The sequence below is a fragment of the Salvelinus sp. IW2-2015 genome, linkage group LG3 (genome assembly GCF_002910315.2).
Source record: "Salvelinus sp. IW2-2015 linkage group LG3, ASM291031v2, whole genome shotgun sequence".
Taxonomy (NCBI): Eukaryota; Metazoa; Chordata; class Actinopteri; order Salmoniformes; family Salmonidae; genus Salvelinus; species Salvelinus sp. IW2-2015.
In genome coordinates, this window is record NC_036840.1 from 26,671,065 (window position 1) to 26,675,235 (window position 4,171).

General features: G+C 41.0%; 1 pseudogene; it reads right to left on the reverse strand.

Moving 5' to 3' along the window:
- Positions 1-2,360: 2,360 nt before the first annotated feature.
- Positions 2,361-4,171, reverse strand: part of LOC111953907 (cornifelin homolog A-like) — a 16,663-nt pseudogene continuing 14,852 nt past the window's right edge.

The window sequence follows — 4,171 nt, forward strand, 5'->3', positions numbered from 1 at the left end:
CAGCCTCATGCAAATTAAAGGAACATTTTGAAACACAGAGAGATGAAAGAGAAATTAGCCAGGCTTCCCGTTGCATCAATGAATACCCGCCATTGGTCACATGTAGGCATTGTCTAAAAGCAGACGTTAATGGTCTACCACTGCACGCACAGAGAAAAACAGACACACGTACAGACACACGCACACTAGCGCACACACAAAATGATCCCCGATACACTTTTTAACAAGTCTGTCAAGGTAAGGTAATACAGGTAAATGCTTTATTTAAAAACACATATGGACCAAGCAGATCAAATCAAGAAGAAAGCAATGAAATCAACCGGAAACGAGTGGTTCTCTGTAGATCATTTGGTAGAGCATGGCGCTTGCAACACCAGGATAGTGAGTTTGAATCCTGGGACCACCCAAACAATCAATGTATGCACACAAAACTGTAACTTGCTTTGAATTAAAGGGTTTGCTAAATGGCATATATTTATACATAAGAACATTCAACTGAAATGTGGTTGGCATTTGAATCATGGGTTACACATTTAGTCATTTGGCAGGCGCACTTATCCAGAGCATTAATCTTAAGGTAGCTAGGTAGGACAACCACATATCATTAATCTTAAGGTAGCTAGGTAGGACAACCACATATCATTAATCTTAAGGTAGCTAGGTAGGACAACCACATATCATTAATCTTAAAAACTTCTTATGGCTGCAGGGGGCGTATTGACTAACTTGGAAAAAGGTGCCCATTTCAAACGGCCTCGTACTCAATTCTTGCTCGTACAATATGCATATTATTATTACTATTGGATAGAAAACACTCTCTAGTTTCTAAAACCGTTTGAATTATTTCTCTAAGTGAACCAGAACTCTTTCTGCAGCCCATTTCCTATCCGGAAGTGAGATTTCCAAAAGCGAGGTCTTTGTTCAAGAGCTTGTCTATAAAAGGGGCATTCACTTGGGACTATAGAAAACACGTCATACACTTCCCCTGGGTGTCCAAGCGGAAGTGAGAGCAGAAATGAGTTGATTATCTTGTTCTGGGATTGAATACATACTCTTGGAATGAGAGGTCCGCCATTTTTTTTTTTTTTTCGAAGGCGCGGAAGTTGGACCTGGAATCGCCTTCTGGAAAACCGTCGTTGGGGCTGAATATGATCTCCGGCTTAGATTTTTATTTGATACATGTCACAAATATCATCCTAAAGTATGTTTTTTCAATATAGTTTAATTATACTTATTGAAATTTATTCGGGACTTTAGGCGTGATGCGTTGGAAGAATTTGTTCAGAAGGAGAGGTTAGCGCCGCACGGCCAGTGTGCTTGCTAATTCAAGAGGGAAAGAGTTCGTTCTGGATCCAAACAAAGACGGTTCTGGACAAAGGACCCCTTGTACAACATTCTGATGGAAGATCAACAAGAGATAAGGACCAATTTGGGATGCTATTTCATAATATCTGTCGAACTGTGCTATCGCTACCGTTATTACTTGGAATCAATGGCTGTTGTGTGTTAGCTATTGCAGTAAGCTAATATAACGCTATATTGTGTTTTCGCTGTAAAACACTTAAAAAATTGGAAATATGGCTGTATTCACAAGATCTTTGTCTTTCATTTGCTATACACCATATATTTTTCTGAAATGTTTTATGATGAGTAATGGAGGGTCGTTGACGTTGGTGTCTGTATTTACTCTGGCTACTCCCGTGCTATTTCTGACTGTAGCTATGATGGTAGCAGTAATGTAAAACTGATTTATAGCTCAAATATGCACATTTTTCGAACAAAACATAGATTTATTGTGTAACATGTTATAGGACTGTCATCTGAGGAAGTTGTTTCTAGGTTTGTTTGGTTGGATCTTGGTTAGTTAGGTTGGCTTTGTGCATGCTACCTGTGCTGTGAAAAATGTCTGTCCTCTTTTGTATTTGGTGGTGAACTAACATAAATATACGTGGTGTTTTCGCTGTAAAACATTTTAAAAATCGGATACGTTGGCTGGATTCACAAGATGTTTATCTTTCAAATGCTGTATTGGACTTGTTAATGTGTGAAAGTTAAATATTTAAAAAAAAAAATTGATTTAGAATTTCGCGCCCTGCACTTGAGCTGGATGTTGTCATAAGTGTACCGACCTCGGGCTTGCAGCCCTAACAGGTTTTAAGATAGCTAGGTAGGACAACCACATATCATTAATCTTAAGGTAGCTAGGTAAGACAACCACATATCATTATTCTTAAGGTAGCTAGGTAAGACAACCACATATCGCAGTCATTTTAAGCAAACCTCTCCTCGATGGAGCAGCTTTCAGCAAAGTCAGGACTAGTAAGAAAAGAGAAGTGCACAAGAAGGGCAAGAACATGGTAAGCTGTTTAAAATGTTTTAAGCCTGACATGAACATTCAATGGTTATTAAGACATTAATAATGGTATAACATTTCTCTCCTAAAGACACATCTGAAGTATACAGTACATTCAACACACAGTATGGTTGCTATAGATTGGAGTGGTATTATATGCATGGCCTTCTTTCTTGGACGTCACTATTCGGCCATGATAGCAAAATTATGGAATTGTGTTCTTTTTCAAACAATAAATGCAAACAGTACGCCCTATGTTAACCGTCACACAAGATAAGGAACAAAAAGTTAAAGCACTTGCTCAACATTTCTGATGAAATTGCACTTCTTGCTTGGCCATCTAGTTACCACTCTCTTTTCGGGGTCCTAAGCCACGTGAAGCTGTTGGGTGACCACGTGAACCTGCTGGATGCCTGATGTGGTCCGCGTCTTAACCTCACGAGCCATCTGGCACCAGGCACAGACGTAGCAGCAACACACCAACCCGACGTCCACACAGGTCGAACCCTGAGAGGGGGAAGACAGAAGGAGAGATGGATAGAAAATGAAAGCAGAGGACAAGAACATGCCAAGAGGACAGAGTTAAAAGGAGGATAAGGATAGAGGTGGAGAGAAGAATAAGGCGTATAGAAAAGTTCAGGGAAGAAGGAGAGATACGGTTGTAGTTAATACCATTTTTAGCGTTATATTTAAAGGGGAATCAAGGCACTGACAACACTAAGAACAACAACATGTCCAAGCACACCAATGATATTTCTTAACACCTCAAACGTCTGATAGTTTCCAACACCATTTCCCCTCAGAAGGGTAAATAAGAGGTGCTGTGGGTACCACCCCCACCTGCCCCTGCACCCTCTGTCCACACCCACCTCCCCTCCCCGCTTCCCCGCCTCCATCTACGCTCTTTCCCAACCCATCCCACCCACCCACCCCTACCCTCTCCCAGGGCTCGTACTGTACCTGGATGCCATAGCGCTCTCTCATGGAGGAGCGCATGCAGCAGGAGACAGCCATGAAGGCACATGGGTCCAGCAGGGGCATACAGACACACCAGCCGTAGTGGGAGGCCGTCTGACACTGAAAACAGGGGAAGCCCAGGTGGCACAGCAACCTGGGGGGGGGGGGGGGGGGGGGCACAATTCAAGGTCATCATAGTATTATGTAATAAGTATGAATACTTGATGATTCATATGCAGTGGATTACAACGTGAGGAAACAAACTTTTGTTCCGTGTGAAAATAGAGGTAAAACTATACAAAAATGTATGTAAATAAACTTATTTTCAACACATGCAGTTGAAGTCGGAAGTTTACATACACTTAGGTTGAAGTCATTAAAACTCGTTTTTCAAACACTCACAAATTTCTTTGTTAACAAACTATAGTTTTGGCAAGTCGGTTAGGACATCTACTTTGTGCATGACACAAGTTATTTTTCCAACAATTGTTTACAAACAGATTATTTCACTTATAACTCACTGTATCACAATTCCAGTGGGTCAGAAGATTTACATACACTAAGTTGACTGTGCCTTTAAACAGCTTGGTAAATTCCAGAAAATGGTGTCATGGCTTTAGAAGCTTCTGATAGGCTAATTGACATCATTTGAGTCAATTGGAGGTGTACCTGTGGTGTATTTCAAGGCACACCTTCAAATTCGGTGCCTCTTTGCTTGATATCATGGGAAAATCAAAAGAAATCAGCCAAGTCCTCAGATTTTTTTTTTTTTGACCTCCACAAGTCTGGTTCACCTTAGGAGCAATTTCCAAACGCCTGAAGGTACCACGTTACTCTGTACAGTATACACACATGGGACCA